Here is a 22,116-nt window from a genome sequence, read left to right as displayed (position 1 = left end):
CCCGGATGCGTTTCCGTCCTGCCCGTCCACACGCACTGAAGTCAAAGGCCGCTCGAAAACGTCTCGAATGGGTTGGCGGAGAGGATTAAACCGAAACAAAAATATGATCTTTTGATGGCTTACGTTTGTCCAAGCGAGTCTACCGTTACACAAATGGACTGCTAAAGGTTCGTAGCTTGCGGTGACGATGAGATAGCTGCGCTGTAGACGAATTCTCCTGGATATTTTAGCCTGTTTTTCTTTGGACGCCTGTTTGTTGGTCTAAACTGTTTTTTTTAACAAGCTAGCGCTAGCCTCGATTCTGGTGAGCTGCTTTCGAGCTGCGATGGTCGTCGCGGGTTTATGCGGATGTCTCCGGACCAGTCTGTGCTGAACCGACGGCAACAAATGGGACCATCCAGCATCGGCCGAAAACACCGCGGCGTAGATTAAAACCGTAAAACATTCAGAATTTTGAATTCGTGGAAATTTCACGGCAGAGGTGAGTCTCGTGTTACTGCTGCTGCAAAGCTTTTATTATTATTTTTTTTCTTCCAACAACAACAAACCGACTCTCGCTGCCCCTGTGGTTAACTCCGGGTTGTGTTGTGTCGCAACAAAGGTCAACTTTCAGTATATTTAGTTGCTTGGGTTATAAAGCATTTAAAATGTGAAAGTACTACGTTTCCACTAGAAATGCGCAAATGTGTGCTCTTCTGTTTTTGATCTGTGTTGTTGTTTTTTTCCAAATACTGATAATAATGAGAGGTGAATTTAACATAGAGGCAACATGCAGAATCCTAAGCAGTTTGAGGAGATTTGATTTCGCTTATGCCCCATGCCTGATGGGTCACTGCACTGCTAGTATGTTGCTGTTGTTAAAAACTAAAAGTAAATATCTTTCGCTTTCACGTTCCCCTACGTGCCTGCAAGTAGCATGCCAGATCAGTGTTTAGTGGTGTGTTTTTGGGGTGTAAAAATATGTTGTTATTATTGCATAGGCAAGACTGGCTCTTCCAGATCTAAGACAATACATGGCATCTTTCCTCATGGATGCATGAATGGCACCCAGACGTTGGCCCTTTTTTTTTATTTTTTTATTTTTTTAAATAACACTTTTTTTATTTTCCAGTTGACCCAATTCAGTGCTACCTATTAGGTGTGCACAGTTGCATAAATTCCTAGCATGCATGAAGCACCGCGTCTTGTCTGTTTGCTCATCTGCAAAATGGATGTTCTGCAAACTCGACCCATAAGGAAAGCAGTGAATTTAGATTGTCAGAGCTAAAAACCAATGTGTGCTTTGTAGGGCTATTTGAGGAATGCTTTGACATTTCCCACAGATTCATCAGTAAGCGTCTGTGCGTAGTTCGCAGCCTAACCGGGGGTGTGTGTTGTGTGTGTGCAGATTGATAACTGCCTCAAATTGGCTGAGTTGTTTTGGTGAAGTGTGTGCTTTTTGTGTTAAATAACATGTATGCATGTAAAGGTGGGGCGCAGCGTGATGGTGGGGTTTGAGATGAGCCGTAGGAGACGTGGTACATGGAAGGAGAAGCTCGGCACTTTGGCGCAGTACCAGTGCTGAGGAAAACACTGCAGTGCCGCTGGTGGTGTTTTCCACCAAGATACTGAGAGTGTTTTAGCTTGTTGGGGCGTTCGTGTTGACTACACTGCAGAGGCGGCGATGCATATCTCTGTCTCCCTTGAGCTTGCGTAGGTTTTTATTTGTCTGCGCTTCAGTCAAAGCCTCAATTCAGTCTGTGTCGTTTTGTCGAAGACTTGGATGTGTGGAATTCACGTGTGAACTTTGTTTTTGCAGAATTGTGGAGCAGATCTGGTCTAGTTACCATCCGTCACCAATGAGCCAACGTTGTTATTGTGTCACTAGCAGTGTCAGTCAGTTTAATTGTTGATTATTGAGTAATAAGTCATATTTTTTTTGTGTGTGTGCTGATAATTGCCACAATGCGTGACTGTCCTGAACTCTATGTCCCACTTGGTTCCCATTAGTGGTGGTTAGATCTTGCCCCTGTTCCTATAAGTGGTACCAGAGAATGAAGGCTCGGCCTGCAACAGGAAATGGGGTTGCTGTTGGGGTTAGGAAGGTCACGAGCTCTGGAAAGAAAGGCAGACAGTGTTTCTGCGTTTGTCTCCTCGGACTCATTATTGGTCTTTTTTTCCCCCCCAGATGTGGGGAATCAGCTGACCTGCACCACGGCTGGTCAACCGCTGGGTTGCTTGTACGTTAGTGTGAAGCGTTGCCGTGCACATTACTCGGTGCTCTTGTTTCTCATTTTCCGTACTTGGGCCCTTTAGAGACTTGCATTGTCTGAGTGATTCTGAGGAAGAGTGGCACACATTTTTAGTAACCACGAGGCGGGGACGAAGGTAAACACAGGTCTGTACACCTTGCCAAAAACATACTAAAAGCGAAAGCACGAGAACAATACTGCCTTGATTGCTGTGTTAGGCTGACTGGACTGGAGCTGGAGAGGGAAGCTAGAGGATTATTGTGGATTATTGTGTCCAAGTGGTAATTCGGCAGAACCACTGAATAACACACTATGCTCAAGTACTCATATACCACTCGATGTGAGGTAGAACTGCCATTAAAATATTAGAAAAATAAGTTTGTTTTTGTGCTAGTGAGTGACATGTTCGTAATGGAACCAGTTGAATGTGCGGAAAGATAATTTAAGGCACAACAATTATAGCCCAGCTATAAGCGTTTACAGTAAATTTTAATTCACAGCTAGAGATCTAGACCCTGCACCACAGGATATTTTGTAGCCTGACGTGTACCTTCTCAGAAATGTAACTACTCATAGCGGTGACGCAGACCAGCGCAGCTCTGATTGGTCCGAAAAGCTTTTCCTTGGACCATCACAGAAAGTTCTCCCCTTGTTCAGCCTCCTACACATTATCTACCTCAGACGTCTTCTCTGTTCTGTGCTGCAGTGATTTCAGTGCAGTTAACTGTTGATCCATGTTTATTAATTTCAACTGCGACGTGAGTGAAGTGAAGGACAGAGTGATATGTCCAACTAGTCGCTGTCTAGCAATTTAGTGGTGTATTACAGAATAGTAATAGACACTGTAGGCTCTGTGTATGCCTTTTGCCTACAGTATAAACTGAGTTTAATTCCACCAGTCTGTCGTCCATGGCAACCTAAAGCAGATAGCGGTTAGCCAGGATGACAATATTTTATTAGCCGTTTGTTTTTTGTTGAAAGATACCCGTATGCGGACTGATTGCTCTTGTACCCGAGCCTCCGACAGTTGCTCGTCTCGAAAGCATAGCACATTTAGTGACGCTTAATAGTCGAAATTTCTGGATTTGGATTGGATTTTGAGTTCTTGTGTAAGTTGGGAGTTTTGTTAAGTCAATATGTTTAATTTCTGATGTTTCCATGGCTACAAGAGTTTGACCAACAGTCAAAACCGTCAAGCCATCAGTCTGGAGTGCAATGCTTTCACACGACGTTGGCATTTGTTATTATTTCATGACAGTTCATGACATTAGTGAACAGTCTTGTCTGTATCTGATTTAAGTTTCAGCTATTTCAGATCAATAAATCAGCTGTAGATTAACTGGTCTGCACATTGGACATTTCCGTCTCAGTCCATGGTTGTTTACACAGTGTTTGTCTTAAAAATGACCAGCCTGTGTAATATTACCCCAAATAATGTGCCACATATATATTGAATCTGTAGTTGGTCCATGTTGCTGGTGTCCCTTACATGTGTGCATCCAACATATGGTTCTACATAGATAATATGCACACAGAGAACATTTGTTTTGGTTTTTCTCGTGTCAAAAATTATTTTCTGAGTTTATAAAAACGAGCAGAAAAATGCTCCGAGTGAAAATCTGTGAAAGTTATTCTGCCCTCGTCCCCCCCCTAAAAAGATGTATTATATATTAATAAAGTACGTAGGTGGCTGGCGTCGTATGCAGGACGCTTTGCATTTTTTCTCCCGGAATACTGACACAGAACTGTCTTCTTACAGTTCAGATAGATGGATAAAACTGGCAGTGGAGCTAGCTGTAAGATGGAAAAGAAGCCCTGAGCTTCAACTCGTTCACCCACTCTGCTCGCTTTCTGTTTCTGCTCTCCCATCCCCCTCTTGTACTGAGAGTGTGGTCCTTTTAGGTAAACAAGCATGGCTACTCCTATTTCTTGCCTCTTTTCTGTCTGCCTCTGCCTTTCATTTTCTCCGTGTCTACTAGGCCTCTCTCTCTCTCATCCAACCCTGTTCGAGTTGTGTAAATCTTTTATAGCTGCTGTTCTACCGGCACAATCTCAGCGGATACTCAAATGGCATCTGAAGCCCTTTGAAATTCAGCCTGGTCCTTTGCCCCCTCCTCTATCCTCGAAGCGAAATGGAACAAAATGGCGGGCCCCAATCCTGCTGTTTCCCTCTGGGACTGTGGAGCCTCATTTCGGGGTGTAGGAGGTCCTGATGGTTGATGGCGTCTTTAACTCGTGTAGGGTTCGTCTTGCTCGCTGGCCGTCCGCTGTACCACTCTTGATAATGTTTTCTCTCGCCCGAGTCTCTTGCACATCAAAGGGAAAGGTTCTCTACTCCGGCGTGCTGCTGCTTCTCCACAAATGTGCTTTTTACAGACTTGGCTTTTGATCTTTCTGATTGAAGCTCAGAAAGGGAATATTTTGCACTCTTATTTTAAAGGGAAACTTACTGATATGCTTAATTCTAATTTCAGTCATGCAGAAAATCACCACCAAAAAAATTTGTCTCACTCGTGTGTGTGTGCTCATAGGACTTGATTTATTTCGCCAATCTGGCATAAAAACCTTATAACACAGGCTAACCTGCCACCAGCTAGTTTGCTCTGTGTCTGCGTACGCCTGTGGGGAACTTTTAAATTGGAACTTTTACTTTCATTCTGAATATCTCCAAAGAGGCCCAGTCAGTGCAAGTTTCTTTCACATTGTAATTTCAAGAAATTAATTTGCTCATTTATTTTGTTTGCTTGTATCAACACGTCATCCTAATAGTTTTTTTTTATTAGATAGCATGCTACTATTAAAGTTCTACATGTGCCTCTAGGGTTCGTCTTAAAAAGAAGCACGGGTAATAGGTGAAAGTCTCAGCTATTAAAAGCATCATCTCATTTGTGCGACCGCACGTAGAGAACCTGAGTAGGTAACGCTATCAAGCAAATGGCTGCATCCCACAGTCTGAGCAGGGCATGAATACGGAAGGGCGGGGGGCTCAGATCTGGAAACAACAGTTGGTGTGTTTGATTGGATGTGCTGCTGAGCAGGAGGCTGCATGGGATGATGTATTGTCCATATGTGGGATTGGAAATTTCCTGAGGTTAGTCGGCCAGGTCTCTGTGCTGATGGCGGAGGCAGTGTCTGTGTGATGTGTCCCTCTGGGCGCCACTGTCCCGGTCTGTTCAGCTGGTTGCTGACACACGGGGAAAAGGCAAGATGGCCTTTCTTGTCTGGTCGTGCTTAGCTTTATAGTTTCTCTTTAACTAAGATTACGTACCTGGATGTTTTTGAAAAAGCTGTGATTTAAAATGACATAAAGTACATGTTGTTTTTCTGGTAATGCTAGCTCATGACTTTCCACAGTTGAGGCCTTCCTTGAATAGAGTTGGCTTTACCACTTGTATTTTTTTACTGGTAGAATCATAGATTAGGTTTGTTGGGTGGTATGGAGGTAAGAAACTGGCATAACACATAATCAGATAGACGAATAGTCGGGCAGGAATAGTACTCATGTTAGTACACCAGTGCTGACGTCATTTTACTGGAAACCTAAACCCGTGTTTGTCCTTAAATTTGGATTTATTGTTCAGCACTAATGTGCATGTGGCGTTGCTGTTACCGAATTAGAAAAAAAAAAGTTGTGTTTCTGGTGCAGTCAGAAGCCCACAACTCGTTAATGGCAATTGTGGTGTCGGCCTACTTTTCCTACCGCAGATTTAAACACACTGTTTAAGTGAAGTCGATGGTAAACAATACATGTGAAAGCGGTTTTGTCTTTCTGTGCGTATGGGACGTGATGTTAGGGGTTGTTTTTAACTAACTTTTGTCATAAAAGAGATAAAATACAATTTGTGTGAAATTTATCAGCACTTTGAAAAATTGCTCCATGCTTGTGCTTAGAAGCTTTAAGCCCTGTTGTCCTCCTCGTGTCGAGAATAAGCTATAATCTGAGATGGAGTGGGGGGGGGGTAAGGGTGTGAGGACAAAGTGTTGGGTGGGTGGGGGAGGGTAGAGGTGGCGTGGCCTGGCTGAATCTCAATCACCAAGGGCCTTCGGCAGGGCTGGCCTTTTGATGGGCCAGCTGCAGCCATTCATCCAGCCATTTACATTGAAATGCAACAACAGGAAGGGGGGAGGGGACAACTGCGGGGAGATGGGCCTCTGCGCTTGTGCGGGGCGGGATGTGAATGAAAAGCAAAGGCATACCTAAATACCAAAGAGGGGAGGTCTGCCAGTCGGGGCCCGGGCCCAGGCCCTGGCTCACCAGTATGTGCAGCCATACTTTGTTGCACCCCCGGCACGCTGTGGGGTAGTATACCTAACACAAAGGATCTAAGCACCCTTTTTGACCAGTACAGGCATTTTCATCACTCAGCTATTTTCAGGCTTTACTGCCAGGCTGGTGGCTATAAAGAGGTCATGATTCATCCCACTGTCTCCTTTAACAGTCCTCTACTGTTACACCTATTGTTGGTGCTGTTTTCTTTACTTTGCTTTATTCATATTTTGCGGGTAATTGCCTTCACACAAATCCACCCTTTTGTGACTGGTTTGGTCGAGGATTATTTGTGACTTGTTATGAAGTTTCAAGTTCTTGTTTCTGGCTCACTGTAAATGGAGGTCATGCTGCGCTGTTGGGTAGAAGAACCCTGTTCCGAAGCTCATTAGGGGCTCCAGCCACAAACTGTAGTTCAGGCAAATGAGGCCAGTGTGTCATATTTTTTTTTTATTTTTTTTTCTGAGTTCATCCAGCTTTCCAGGATAGCTCAGAGAGATATACTCGGAGATGTGGATGTGGCAACGACGGAATGTGTTGAAGCCATGTTCAGACTGGCAGAAGCGCTGCAAATAAAAACCACAGCCTTCACAGTCATTTCAGTGACACCACAGTGTTCGCACACCAACTGTGCAAGATCTTTTTTTTTTTCACAACACTGTGCAACATCATCTAGCATAAATGCAGTGTTGTCAAGTCGGATATGCTAAAATCCTGCTGTAAGGCTGAAATAAATTATATAAATCTACAATTATTTGTGACCGCGGAGAGGAAATCACATCTGTATAGAGCTATGTAACACATCTGTCACTAGGAACACTGGTCCATATTTCATCTTTACACATGCAATATATTATCTCACTTGCCTATATAGTACAAGTCTTATTTTAAGATGTGTATTCAGCAAAACTTTTATTTTGACACTGGCTGCAGTGGCACTTTCACTCTGAGACTCCTGCGAGTCAAAACATGGAGGGTTACAGAACAACTGGGGCAACCCAGGAGTGGTCAGGTGCATGGGAGAACCGTTAAAAAGGTCATGTCAAACACCAGCAGCACATCGAGGGTCAATAATGGTTCTACCACCACACAGATTCTGGCGGAGAAGTCTGTACTTGTACCGACTAAAATGTCCAAATGATAGAAAAAATAATACATTTATTCTCATGGTTATTGGTTAAACAACCAATGTTTGCATCTTCTAGTAAGAAGTGCGGGTGGGTAGATAGATAAAACCTTTTTCCACTATGCAGTCTTAGAAACCCCCGTATCTCCATTGTCCACATGTCTGCTGCTGATGCTCGACTCTTGTGGTGTTTATCTGTCCGTCCATGAGGTTTGTACAAGGGCTGGGTTTTAAAAAAATAAATAGATTTTCTCATTTAAAGATCACCGTATAGCGGATCTTTATTTGAAAGATCCACGATTGATTCACAAAATCATTGGATAAAAAGATTAAAAATCCAACTTCCTCTCGTTTGCGAGGTCACGGGACCGTGCAACGAGATTAGTGTGACAGAGAACCAAAGCATGACAGAGGCTACAACTCTGAGGGCTCAGTCAGGCGTGATACCTGATGTGTCGCAGCGTTTTGGATTTAAAAGGTATGACGACAGAAGAGCTGGGCAAAAGCAAAGCCATATTCAAGATGTGCCGACTGGAGATAAAATGTTGCGGGAAATGCTGCCAATTTCCGAAACCAATGACCTTATGATTCAGGTAATCCGTAATGATACCCGGCCCGACACGCACCAAGAAATGGGAGAATGTACTTTGTTCATGACAGCAGCTGTACTGAGAGTGGCTACGTTGGGACACACAAACTTCTCTGATAGCAAAGAAAATAACTAAACTATTTGCTCATCTGTATTGACAACTACAATTATTAAATTAAAGCCAAAGGCGGCTTCCTAAAATTGATTCTCGAGATGTGCCACGTTGTAGTCAAGATACAGTTGCACAACGGCGCGTTTGAATCTCTTAATGTTGACGTCTGTTATGCTTACAAACGGAACGAGCGTGGGAGAATGAATTGCAGACTCTCAAGGTCACGGTCCATCAGCACAAAACTTCATTGTGTGTGTTGGTACACTATATTGCCAAAAGTATTCGCTCTTCTGGGAAGGCTTTCCACAAGGTTTAGGAGTGTGTTTATGGGAATTTTTGACCGTTCTTCCAGAAGCGCATTCGTGAGGTCAGACGCTGACGTTGGACGAGAAGGCCTGGCTCGCAGTCTTCGCTCTAATTCATCCCAAAGGTGTTCTATCAGGTTGAGGTCAAGACCTGTGGAGTTCTTCCACACCAAACTCACTCATCAATGTCTTTATGGACCTTGCTTTGTGCACTGGTGCGCAGTCATGTTGGAACAGGAAGGGGCCATCCCCAAACTGTTTCCTCAAAGTTGGGAGCATGGAGTTGTCCAAAATCTCTTGGTATGCTGAAGCATTCAGAGTTCCTTTCACTGGAACTAAGGGGACAAGCCCAGCTCCTGAAAAACTACCCCACACCATAATCCCCCCCTCCACCAAACTATACACTTGGCACAATGCAGTCAGACAAGTACCGTTCTCCTGGCAACCATCAAACCCAGATTTGCCCATCAGATTGTCAGATGGCGAAGCGTGATTCGTCACTCCAGAGAACGCGTCTCCACTGCTCTAGAGTCCAGTGGTGATGGGCTTTGAATCCGACGCTTTGCATTGCACTTGGTGATGTATGCGTTCGTGACTTGCACGACTCGTTACTGTATGAAAATACCAGGGATGACGCGATTACGTGTTTTTTACCCTCCTGACATGATCTTTTAATTTTCAGTATCAGCCGATCTTAAACAAAGTTTCCTGTCCTGGAGATTCAAAAAGGCTTTTCTCCTCTTCCTTGTATTCTCCCTGATGAAGTGTGCGTCATGCGACTGGATTCAGTCCAGTAAATAAGGCCGTCAAAGCTAGTGTAGTGTGGAGAGGGTAGCTCCTACCTTGGCTCTAGAAAACCTGTGTTCTCTACTCCGGAAATGGGCCGGTCATCCAACGCCATGAACTCTTTAACGCTCTCTGGAGTGTTTTTTACCTCGGTGTTGTCTTTTAAACACGGTGTTCAATGTTGTTTTAGTGCAGCTTTTGCATCAAATCGCCCACCCTTTATTGATACAACGCTAAAGCTAAAGTGTCAAGTCAACATCATCTATGGGCAGCTCTTGAATATATTCAGTCTTGAGATGTCAGTAAACGCTCCTTGATTATTTTACGTAAAAATATGTTGTTTTTAAACTGTATTCACAGCCTTGGAGATTGTGAGTGGTGTGGAAGCTTGGTCTGTGCCAACTAGCCATCCGACCGATTATTGAAGACGAAATGTTTTTTCCACCCTGAATCCATTAATCGGCACAAATGACTACTCCTTAATTTAAAACAATCCGTTCAAGTTCCCCGTGTCTTTGACCAAGTGCACCTTGAAAACCTTGAAAAAAAATCCATATTTTGTTTTATTTTACTCCCATTTGCCTGCAGCTGCTGCTTGATTCTCGCCGCTTGTGAGTCTGTGAGTCTGTACATGACCCTGGCTCTGTTCTGCTTCTCCTATATCTTTACACGCTGGTTTCTATTTTTTGCCAAGCTCCCATGTCTTGCTCGGGGCCTAAAATCCACTTGTTCATGCATATTGCTGACGTTAAGACATTAATCTTGTCTTAACATATATCCAGCAGTGTTATCGTGTGTAGAGACACCTTCAGAAGGAAGGGAGACGTTGTAATTATTGGACTATATATTTATTTTCTATGAATATTCAGTTCTACTGTACTTTAAACACAGTTTGCTGCAGATTAGTTACACTGCTGATTGGCCACTGATCCTCAGAGAGAGTATGCTGCATTCACCACACTATTGAGGACATTCATGCTAATATATATAACAGAAAGCGCTGATTCATTCATGTTCTCATTTTTCCACGGGGTGTGATTTGTTGTACTATTGAATTGTATTGTGTTGTACCGACACCTGCTTTTATTACTTTGATAAACCAGTTTTAGTCAGTACACTAGACTAAACAACAGAAGCACCATTGTGTCTAATTGTATACAGCACCACAAAGTACATCCTCAGCTGAATTACCACTTTTCTTACGCTGTTTAATCATAAGCTGGGCCTATGATTTAAAGCAAGACTACTGTATTAGAATGCATATGTTTTTGTTAGAGTACTTAATGCTTTGGCCACAGTTTCAGCCGTAGAAACCGTCCTCTGCTGGCGAGATTTATACGTTTTAATGCCACTGATAATGTGACAACAACACATTGTTAGAGAGGACCCAGTGGCGAGTGTGTTTAACCAGAGCAGTCAGCAGGGAGTGGAAAATCACATCATCTTCAGTCAGCCTGCACAGGGACTTTCCCTCCTGAATATGTGGCAGCACATAGCGTTTCTTAAAGCTACAGCAGGCTAGTGTGTGTGTCTGGCCCTGATATAGAAGGCTCGTACGTCCACGTTGTATCCCAGTGTCACAGCTCGTAAAAAAATAAATAAAAATTACTTCACCGACTTGTTTGTTTTTGTCCAGAAAGGAAGCGGTCTAAATGAGAAGTGGGAAGTGGGAGAACAGGAAATACAGCAGAAGACATTTTAAGTCGGCCCTGGAGCGAACGTTAATCTTTCCAGCGTTCACAGCGTTTGTCTTCCAAGGACTGGAATAGTCGCAGATCTGAGATTGGGCGACTGCGCTTAGCTATACGGCGATCTTTAAAGTCCCTTTGATACTGGAACCTTCTTTCCTATAAATACACTGGCTTGTTTTTTTGCCCATCTGCATGCTTGTGAGGTTGTGTGTGTGTGGGGGTGTGTGTGTCGTTGTGTGTGTGTGTGTGTGTGTGCCTGTGTCACTCATACTCCCTGCAATGAATCTTTTTATAGAAACAGCAGCCAGCAGTGTAATCTCTGGCGTGGATGTAGGACAGCCTTTTATTCCTTCTCATTACTTATGCAAAGCCAGTTCTCACCCACAGTCACTGCATCGCCTGTTTTGAATGTGCAGTTTCTTAGAAAAAAGGTGGGGAGTTAAAAGAGTTACCGACATATTTAACGATTTAGGACCCGTATTACGCTCAGAATTGTACGTATATGTATGTATTTGCTGCTTTATATACTTTGAAATACGTTTCCTAAGGTCTGAGATACGGTTGTCTTCCACATCGTTGAGGAGTAAAAAACATGAGCCATGGTTGGCACGCAGCAAACATAGGTGTCATGAAAGTATTATGATGGTTTCCATTTTTGTAGTGAGCTCTCAAGTCTTGTCTATAGTTAGTGCCCAAGCCTTACGTAGCCTTAAGTGTTTTATTTCGTGTCGTCGGTTCAAGAGATTATACATGTTTTTGCAGAAGGATGCAAAGTGGAAATCTATTTAAGGCTGCAGCTCTTCTCTTATGAATGCTTTCCCTCTTTAATAATTTAGTAAATAGGGACTAAATTTAGGCTGAATAGTGGAGTGATTAGGTTTTTAGTAGCCTGGTCGTTACCATCCTACGTTTCCGCCCAAAATTTGATTTCGGTCTTGCACGTTAGTCTGGCCCAATGTAATAGGAATCTGTCTCCGTAATGGGCGGATGCTTATTTTGAGGTTTAAAATCATTGGAGTTCCCTTAACCAATCAGCAACGTTTGGTAATGACGTATATTGTGCGCCGGAGTTCAGGCTCTTACGCTTACCACTTCCGCTTCCAGTTAAATAAATCAAACTTTTCCCAAAGCCAGTTGGAAGGAGAGCTACGACGTCCTTGCCATTTATAAAATTGACAAAACAAGCCTCTTGTTCTGGTTTTAATTCCGTGATGCTCTCGAGAGTTGAGACAACTTCGCGGATGGCTTCTAGCGTCTCTTCCTCCGTCGCCATTGTTGCTACGCTGTTGAACTACAAGCTTCGCTGGACTACAAGCAACTCGGCAGGCGAGTTCCGCGTCATCACTCAACTGTTCGCTGATTGGCGCGGTTACACACGAACCACGGAAGTGCAATTTGGCCAGACTCTGTGCGAGACCGAAATCAAATTTTGGGCGGAAACGTAGGATGGTAACGACCAGGCTAGGTTTTTAGTCCATCAGCATAAAAAAAAAGGTTAATTGTTGGGATGTCCTGTTCGGTATCAGGGCCGATCCAGACCTTTTGTAAAAGGATCGGATAGAATCCGCTAATAGAATCCTGCCATAAACCAAAATTATGTAGGAGCGGTTGGCTAGCATCAATGTTGTTAAAAATCGAAGAAGAGAAACCATAATCACGTGATTAACCCATTCAGACCGGATCACGCATCTGTGCGTGTTTACCTTTAAGACCGGCAAACGCGTCTGTGTCATTTTGAGCGTTGTCGTCTTTTTCGAGGCACATGGCCAATTATATGCACTGTGATTGGCTGAAATATTCTTGGATGAGTGACAGAGATGCTTAGGGATTTTTTTTTAAACTCATGTGACTAATAAAACACTTTGTGATTGGTCGAAATAAGCCTACACGTGGAGTATGTTTTGATCGAAAATTTTAAACACCGTGCTAGCGATCCATCACGGCTGACTCAAGTGAAGGAAGTGATATTGACGAAGTAATTGGAAAAAATAGATCTTTACTGATTTTCAAAATTTTCAAAATTTTTGGAGTTTATTGATTTTAAAAAAAAATGCATTTGAAGATTATGCCCTAGCAAGTCAGTCAAGTTGAAAGCCAAAGAAGTAAGCTGTCAAATGCTTTTTATCTCATGTTTTTATCTGCTACAGAGCCTGAGAAATTAATGTTTAAGTGTTGACATATTCTGAAAAACCTCAGGTTTTGAGAGGGGGTTTACAGAAGAGTGTTTAGGCCTGAATGGGTTAAACGTGTCTGCCGTGTGGACGTACTTTACATTGCGTATTTTCCAACTTACTGTCTGACTGACTTTATTTTCCCATGTGGATGTTTTGCGAGAAGGTAGTAGGGAGACTAGCCCACAAAATAAACTTTCACAAAAAAGAGTCTTTCTGCAAGACAGTGAAGGTGAAAAATATTCTAGGGACGGTTAGGGAGTTTATGGCGTTGGATTTCTGTAGCAGAGAGCGTAGGTTTTCTCCGTCTGTTGGATCTTCTGGAGCCAAGGTGCAGGCTAACCTCTCCTCGCTATTTATTGGACTTATTACAGCTGCACTGAGCATTCGTGATCTAGGAGAACACAAGTAGGATAAGAAAAGCCTTTAGTTTATTTAAGATAGGATCGGGACTTGGATTGGCTGATACGGATTATTAAAAGATCGGATATCCCTAATCATGAAGGCATCCTTTTTTTGTAGTATGCTCTCAAGTCTTGTCTGTAGTAAGTGCCCAACCATTAAGTAGCCTAAACAACAGAAAAACACATTTCTTAAATGTGCATATGCTCTAATTTATGTCGTCTGTTTCAGAGACTGTGTAGTGTCAGTACTTGTGGTTCAACGAGGTTCCACTGTTGAATCATCTTTTGCTGAGGGATACAAAGTTGAAATCTATTTAAAGCCACAGCTGTTCTATTATGAATGTTTTTCCTCCTCAATAATTTACTAAAAAAAGTGGCTAAATTTGGAGTTGATGGCGCCGTTGGGTTTTCAGTCCATCAGAATAAAAAGACGCGAGGTTAACTGCCGCGTCTATGTTGATTCATTCAGGTGTGATAACGGTAATCCACGTGTTCTCCGTGTTGCGGTTTCTCGCAAACGCACACGTGCTCGTCGAACTCACATGTTTGCATGTCCGTTAAATTTCACCGCGTCATCCTCTGTGGTTCTTGGACAGCTGATATTGTCTGCTGAACTCGGCCCTGCAGTGCACTGTTATGCTGCTCTCTCACACACTTGGCTCAACCCTGCTCCTGTCCTTTCGCTATTTCCACACCCCAGCCCTCTGTTCTCTCTTCTGCTTCCACTTTCTCTCGGCGCTCAGAAAAACGCACTCGCGCGCCGCATCCTCGCATGCTCATGTCTCCCCTCGCTCTCTGAAAGTCTCCTCCCCCATCTCCACCTTTATGCAGTAGCCCTGGTTGGTTCCTCAGGAAGCACTGTGTGCAGGAAGCTAAGGGCGTTGGACCTGTTTGCCCTGTTTCCTCCTCTGACAAGAAATCATAGTAAATTTTGCACACACACACCGACGCTGTGGTGTTTTCATGCTTTTATTTAATGTAAAGCAGTGTTTTTAATAGTTCAGAAAGCAAGCATGCGAGCCACTGCTGTCAGAATTCGATGTCGAAGCTTAAGGTCTTGGCAAGCATGGAGTGCACACATGATACCAGTTTTCTTTTTCAAATTATGTAAAGTCTGTAAACGAGACTGTGTGGAACTGATTGAGATTTTTCTTCTGAGTGGAACGTAACAAGTTTCCTCACCCAGTCAGTCAGGCGTCCAGATAGATATGCCTCTCTTGCGCATAAATATGTGCATTCTGCTGTGCTTTGCAGGAACAGAAATCAGGATTCCAAATCATGCGTGATCTCTGAGCGGACATGCATTTCCGAACTAGCTGCATCTCGTAATATGCCACCCTGCATTGTAATACTACCTCTGCTATTCTAGTGTCGCTGTGTAAACTACACTTCTGGCCTTTGCTCAAAAAATATATACGAGGTATGTGTACTAAAAGGCCAACGTCCAGTGTCCTCTTTTTTTTTTCTCTCTCTCTCTGCACATGGCTGCAGTCACACCGCCACAAGACAGAGAACAGAGAGTCACTAGGTTTTTTTTTTTTTCTGTGAGCTCCAAGCCTTCTGGTGATCACTGTAGCTTAAGTATATTCTGCACGCTCGGCCTGTTTCAGCATCCTGGCATTTCTAAAAATGATCGGATCGGTATCTGGCTTCAGCCAAGCACAAGCAGTTTGTAGTTATTTATTTTAGGACGCCCATAAAGCAAAACCACGTCCCCGTAGCGCCAAAACGCATGTCGCCCTCGTCGTCGGCTAGCATCAAACTGCCAAAAATCGACGACGGGAATTTGTAGATTACGCAATGTGGATGCTTCCCAGGGTGGTAGTAGTAGGAGATTGTAATTCAATACTACTAACTTTATTCGCAACCCAAAATAAAACACTGAACGCTGCGTTTTCCTGCGGACAGCGTTTATAGTGTTGGATTACCAGAACATTTCTGTCGTAAAGAACACGCGTTTTCATTTCACCCGTTGGATCTTCTAGGGCCATGGTACGAGCTACCTCCTCCTAGCTACATCAGCTTTGACAGCCCTCTTTGTTGAACTTGTTACTCTTGATGCAGGTGCACGTTGCACGCTTGATCCAGATAAGAAAAGTAGTAAGATAAGAAAAGCCTTTATGAAGCTCCGTGTTGTGTATTTAAAATCGAGTCGGCCAGTACTGAACGTTAAAAGATCGGTAACAGATCTCCGTGCAAATAAATTTTGATCCAGACATCCCTATTATATAGTATGTCTTTTTTTTTTTTTTTTACACTGACAACTCTTTGTATGATTGCATTTTTTTAAACATATCCATGTCAATCCGCAGACTGCCACTCTCGTGTGCTGTGCTCTCCGCCACTTTCAATACTGTAATGCATGCACGCCCTACTCTGGTGTTTAGACAGCTTTGCAGCGAGGATGAAATGAGAAATCTCAGAGATGATTGTGTGCAGCGGAAGCCTCGCCAAAAGGGAGAAGAGGATTAACCATCGGCACCACTCTGCATCTCACGCACCTACGCTGCAGATCCATACCGGCTGATAATCTTTCCGATCACGTTGGCTGTGTGGTGTAAAGAGGCATGTCGTGTTTTCGAGGAGCGCAGAACGCTCGCTGATAGAAATTCAGAGTTTCTTATGTGAAACTGGAGAGCAGCTGAATTTGAAGGTGGATTTTTAGCGTTAAGCGTGGAGACGGTGTGTGTGTGTCGGCTGGAGATATTTATTAAATGCCTTCTCTTTAAGCGGCTGAGGATTGTGTGGGTGAACGGATGGCTGCGGGCATTCAGAACCAACACAGTCGACTTGTTCCGTTGGTGTCGGAGCATGTGCGGGTGTTTATGTACCATGTGCTGCTACTCCTCCATTTCCAATATTCATAGAGCTCTGTCTTTTGCCGCAACCATGGCAACAGAAAATGACAAATGGCAGAACCGTGGAAACGCTCAGGTTGTGTGCGTGTGTGTGTGTGTGAGGCTGAATGGCAGAGCGAGGCTTCTTGATGAAAAAAAATCAAATCATACCGTCGGTGAGTAGGTAGGATGGCCTTCACTCACCGTATATAACCGTTCTTTAAAACACTCTGGACTCTTCTACTGCTAGATCATTATAACAAAAAGCTTTCTGATATTCAAATATCACCTACCATGCTAGGTGTTACTTTAGCTTCCTTCCTTCATTTGTCATTTCAGATTGCAATATAAGTTGCTGTCACTAGCATCGGTTACAGCGTGTGCTGGTTTTTCGGTGCATTTGAATATTAGTTGCTGTAAAATCTGATCTTGGTGATTCATAAAGGCTTTTCTCATCGTCCTTGTATTCTCCTAGATCCATGTGCACCATGCAGCTGTCAAAGGTAATGCAGTGTCTAGAGGGTGGCTTGTACCTTGGCTCCAGAAAACCTGTGCTCTCTACTACAGAAATATTATGGTCTTGCAATGACATAAACTCTCTAACCCTCTCTGGAATATTCTTCTCCTTGACGCTGTCTCCAGGAAACTTTTCTCTGTTTTTAAGTGCAGCCTTCAGTGTTGTTGTTGCTGTTGTTGTTGTTAAGTGCAAACTTTGAGTGGACTCAGTGTCTTAAGTTTGTTCGTTTATAACAATCGCCTGTTACCACCTCACCAAAACACACGTTGCACATTTCCAGACTTCTGGCTGACTTTACACAGCAGACATGTTTAATCAAGCGATTTTTGGATCCATTGCCGAATTTTGGCAGCTTTGACGGTAGTTAACTTAAAACAGAAGAGGAGGAAGACGTGTGAACGCTACCGGGATGTGGTTTTGGTTTATGGCAGACCTAAAATAAATAACTACAAAAGATCCGGCTTGGCTAAAGCCCAGTGCACATCCCATTATTTTAAAAATGCCAGGATCTGACCCCAATACCAATCAGGACGTCCCTAATTTTGAATTTGTAGTCACTTGTTTGGAATTCATTATACTCGACCTGCTGATTCGACCGAATAGTTTGGGCTGGCTTTATGACCGGCGATGACGCACAGAACAGCGACAACATTGCTGCCGTCGTAGGAGCGAGATGTTTGGGATCGAAATAACTTTAAGGGATGAACAGTTAATGCTAAAGGCATGTGTAGAGAAGCAAGATGCATAGATTGATGCTCTGATTGGTTGTAGAACTATTTGAGTGTGAGCAGAGGATATTGTGTTTTTCTATTTATGTTAGATGGCCCCACAATGATATCCATATGTTGTGTTGTCAGTCTGACTATGGCAAGAACTGAATAATGTCATTGAGTCTGTCTACGAGTGGGGGAATAAAGATCCTCTTCTACCAGCTAGATTATTCCCCATATTTCTGACAAGAGAAGACACTGGGACGCCCTGTTGCTTTTCTGGACATCAACCAGTGTCTATGCTGTAAAATAGGACGGCGGCAAGGGCAGCGAGTCCACCTGTGCCCACCCACGCTACCTTGTTGACACTGATGTGCAGTTTTATATAGAAAACAATGGGAAAGGCTATTTTGGCAGGCGTGCATCTTGCAGGCGAGTGTGTTTTGGAAAATATATACAGTATATTTAAAGTCGGCAGTGTTGTAGCATCCATTCGTGAAATGGTAATAGTTATAGGTATTATTAGTTATAGGTATTTGGCGTTTAACTTTAAATTATTTAATTCAATTGATTAAAAATAATTGCAAGTGTGGTAAAGGAAGCTGTAACGGGTGGAGCTGATTTCAGAACCGCTGCTGAATATAAGCGTATTCTCTGTCGTGGTCATTAAGTACATAACACACCCAGGGCCGATCTTTGTGGGGCCAATCTGCGTTCTCATGTTTTGTCGATACCGCAACTCTGAAAAAAGCTGTGTTTACACAATGTGTGTAAACGTATAGAATGAGATTTGAATGGACAGAAAAGAAGGTGACATAAATGTAACGTCAGTCGGTTGTTGCTTTGTAGCGGTAGATCAGATTACCTCAGTCAGTCGACATTAAAGGCAAACATTTGACTTTTAATAAGCTGGATGGGAACCATTAAAGTAGCACCACTAGGGCTAAAGTTTGGGTGTTTGTGCTTTTGTGTTCGGAGGTGTACTATGAACTGGCAGTGGGGATAATAATAATAATAATAAACCGTTGTACTATTTAGTAAGCCCTAATAATGTTGTCTGCGATGGTTCTCAGTCATCTCGGCTGGTTATGGTTTATCCAAAAACGCTGAAGAAAGGCAACTGGACCTGTAGAGTTTCTCTTGAAGACGTTTCATCCAAGTAGCTTCTTTAGTTCTTGAGGATTGGTGGGATGGATGAGTATTCGTTTGGTATACAAGTGAAAACAAATACATTCTATAATATAACAATCCTGCACTAAATTCCCCTTCATGATTTTTATACACAGATCAACCGTTAAATTAAAACCAGTGACAGGAGAAGTGAATAACATTGACCATCTTGTGACAATTCAGTGTTCTGCTGGGAAACGTTTGGACCTGGCATTCATTGGTGTGGATGTTACTTAGACATGTACCACCCACCTAGACCAGACCAGACCAGACCAGGCACCCCCACCCCATAGCAATGAGGCACACATGGGTGCACCCACAAAAACGTTTTAGGAACAACTCAAAAAACCACGAAGAACAGCACAAGGTGTTGACCTGGCCTCCAAATTCACTAGATCCCAAACTGAACAAGTATTGCCAGACACCACAGGACACCCTCAGAAGGCCCATGTCCATTCTGTGATGACTCTCAACTGTTTTGGAGGCACAAGGGAGGTCATGATGTTATGCCTGATCAGATCGGTGTAGTGTTCAGTTTATTCTGAGCCGGTGTCAGAAAGGTGGTAACTGTGCGATTCACTCTGGAGGACTTTTTGTTTTTATGATGCTGTGAAACTGGATTGAATAATTATTAATTATGTAGCCCAGTCCACTGACTAAAATAGGGTTTTCAAAATAATATAAAAACGTGTGTCTGTACAACACAATACAATTCAGTAGTGCATCAAACCACAGCCTCCAAAAAAACACAGATGAATCAACAGCTCTCTGTTATTTTAAACAAATAACCACCATGAAGATACGATATGGTGCTGTTGTATTAGAATTCATTCATTTTCACTAGTGAACCCATTCCTTAATCATTCCACCTCGTCAGAAAAGAGACATTTTGGCTTTTGTCTTGTTGATAAGGCCTTGGATCCATTCAGCTGAGTAGTTTTAATAAAGCTACTCTGATCTACGAACGTTCCCTCTACTGCGCTGTCGCTGCCGTCCCTCGTTTTTTTTTTTTATTCTGGCCACATAGAGAAAAACACTCGGCGCCATGTACTGGAAATGTTCAAATTCCATGGAAAATTGAACAAACAAAAAACAAACGCTCGTTTTTTTGAAGGGCGACACGTGCAACTTTGAGGCGAGCATTTGAAAAAGACATCTTTTGAATGTGCGGATTTTTTCTTCTTCTTCTTCTTCATCTTCTTCCCAGTCCAGAGAGCTTGTTACCTTGACAACAGCAGAAGAGCCAAAGCAAGTGGAGCTGAGCGAGTGAGCATGTGAGCTGAGCTTGCCGCGGCATGGCTGTGCCGAACAAACAAGCGCTGTCGCTAACTGTGTCACGAGTGCTGCTGCTGCTGCTGCTGCTGCTGCTGCCTTCTCGTCGCGCCCCGTCGCCCCCCACCCCTCCAACTTTTCCTGCTTTCATTCGATATCAGGCTTTTATTCAGCCTCTGTCCTCCCATCCCAGCCGATAGACTCACCTTTTTTATCTTCGTTATCTAAGCAGTTTTTCTTCCTAACTCGGTGGCTTCCACTCTTCACCTTTTCTCAACTTCCCCTACTGCGTTTTCTTTTTACTGCCTTTCACTTCAGCCTGCCAGAGTAATGCGTTATCTCACAGTGGTTTATTTGGCGTTTAGATAAACTTATTGAGATAAGGCAGCCAGTTGTGGCGTTGTGCTGATTGCCAGTGCTGCTAATAGGGAGGTTTGGCGTGCCGTGGTCCCTCCCTGCAGAAACCCAGGCTTTATCAATAATGTAGATGTTGTTGAAGAGGAGAGGAGGTGTGGTGTGTGTGTGCATCTCTTCTTCTCTCTCCTCCCCCCCCCGACCAATACCCCCCTCCTCTCGGCTGTCTCCCCGTACCCTCCAGTGTCAGGTTTCCCCTCCAGTGTTTGCGCATAGAGGAGCAGATGACTGAATCTAATTAGCGAAAGATATTACAATAAGGTCTGATACCTGATGCTTTGACATACTGCAGGCTGAGCGCAGGCTGTTGTATTGAGCTGCTGTTGCTTCCTATTGTTTGTTTGGTTTGGTGCTCAGACCTAATATAGGGGTGGGTGCGTCACTGACATCACTGCGCTGACCCTCGCTGAGCCATCCCAGCAAAATGCTTTCGGCGCTGCAGCCTCCATCAAGCTAACACGTTCATTTTCCCAAACTAAATTTGTCTAAACACAGGTGACAGAGCAATTTCTTCACCTGCCACGCTCCCTTATTGGCTCTTTTCTTGCTCTCGTATGGGCTAGTTTTGACTAATAAATCTTGAACTATATTACTGTATCAGTAACAGGTTTGATGCATTAAAGGCTCGGTGCTTTTGATTTATAAACAATGAAGTCCAATTTAATAGGTCCATGAAGGTCTGTGTTTATCAGATGCCAAAATATGGAACATTCACTGGTCCTGTTATTTCATCTTTGGTAGAAATACCACCTGGAAATTCTGTTTCCATCCGAATCTAACTGAAGTTTGTGCTTGCGCATTAATTTGGCAGTGCAGCACTTTACTAGGTGACATCATTTAGCAAAAGTTGAGCCAGTTTCAATATTTATGGTGCTTTTCTGCAGGGGCCCTCTGTGTTCATTCGCCTAAGGAATCATTATAGTGCCATCTTCAAAATTCAAAATTAAAGGACCAGCATTCCTTAATTGTTACTGCTCTACACTGAACATTATAGTTTTAAAGACTCAACAAGATTATAATCTTCTTTGTGAACACTGTGTGTGTGTGTGTGTGTGTGTGTGTGTGTGTGTGTGTGTGTGTGTGTGTGTGTGTGTGTGTGTGGCGTCATGCTCCAGCGAATGCAGCTGTCGCAGTCCAGACATTTGAAATTGAAACAATTGAAAGTGTCTCACCTTGAATTCTACGTACAGGTCTGAATTCCTGTTTTTGAGCTGCTTAGACACGTTTCAGAAATATCTCGAAGCAAGTTTCTTGGTTGTTTTTTTTCCCCACACACGCTGCAGCGGTCGCTTTGTTGCTCTTGCCATTGTCATTCTGTATGTGCTAGTTTTTTGACATCTATGGTACTATGAAAAAAGAAAAATACAGTGCTGTTGTGTTTTCACCATTTTGGCATCAGCCTGGTACCAGAGTATTAGTTCTTGTGACATCCCTAGAAACGGTGCCCTTGCGCGGCGCGCACGGCGCCCGTGGCACGCTTTATGAAACTGGACAAGGATTTGTGCTGGTGTTCC

General features: G+C 43.4%; 1 protein-coding gene across 2 annotated transcripts in view; it reads left to right on the top strand.

Annotated features, from left to right (window-relative positions):
• Positions 1-59: 59 nt before the first annotated feature.
• The window catches only part of ankrd11 (ankyrin repeat domain 11), a 97,182-nt gene continuing 75,125 nt past the window's right edge, over positions 60-22,116 (top strand). For both annotated transcript variants that reach the window (XM_084541400.1, XM_084541399.1), the window contains exon 1: positions 60-481. The gene's annotated coding sequence lies outside the window, so the exon portion shown is untranslated. The remainder of the gene's footprint in view (positions 482-22,116) is intronic.

Source organism: Chelon labrosus (assembly GCF_963514085.1).
Source record: "Chelon labrosus genome assembly, chromosome: 3".
NCBI classification, from domain to species: domain Eukaryota; kingdom Metazoa; phylum Chordata; class Actinopteri; order Mugiliformes; family Mugilidae; genus Chelon; species Chelon labrosus.
Note: the sequence above shows the minus strand (reverse complement) of the source record. Positions and strands in the feature narration are given on the sequence as shown.